Source organism: Schistocerca americana, unplaced genomic scaffold (genome assembly GCF_021461395.2).
Source record: "Schistocerca americana isolate TAMUIC-IGC-003095 unplaced genomic scaffold, iqSchAmer2.1 HiC_scaffold_562, whole genome shotgun sequence".
Lineage (NCBI taxonomy): Eukaryota > Metazoa > Arthropoda > Insecta > Orthoptera > Acrididae > Schistocerca > Schistocerca americana.
Window position 1 is genome coordinate 85,001 of NW_025726305.1, and position 648 is coordinate 85,648.

Sequence of the window (648 nt, forward strand, 5' to 3'; positions counted from 1 at the left end):
CCCGCGCGAACACGCAAGCGTCCGCTCAATTATTCTGCAAACAGGAGGAGGCTGAGCTCCCCTGCACAATACACCTCGAAACCCTCTCAGGTCCCGGCGGCGCGCAGCGCCGTCCTAAGTACTTGGTCGGGTTCGAGAGAGGCGCAATCGCCCGGAGTTTGGCGAGTAGACGCTTTAGGTGCGACCACCCGTGCTCCCAACTGAGCTTGCCGCTGCCGACAGAGGCCCGGGAGCGTGCTGTCGTGGCATTGCCGGCGGGAGACAACACGCGCCACCTACGGTGGCCGGCAGCTCCAACGCCAGCGCCACAGAAGGACAAAAGCCCCACTTGGGTGCCGAAGCGAACTCTCCCAGCACAGCGCACGCGCCAACACGTCCGCACAGCTGCGATACAAACCACCTGCGAGAACCGCAGAGGCGACCGAGCAGCAGACGGCGTCGCGGCGCCGAGCGCCGGGCGGCGGCGCATCCTCAGCGCACACAGTCCTCAATCGGACCAGCACACTGCAGATGTCCACCGCGCTTCGCACCGGGCCCGCGAGGACCTACTTTGGCCGCACGGCGCCGCGTGCAGGGTGCGCCGGCGCGCAGCTGCGCCGCCTGCCGCCTCCGTCGGCCGGCGCGCCTGCCACTGGCCGCCCCCACCAG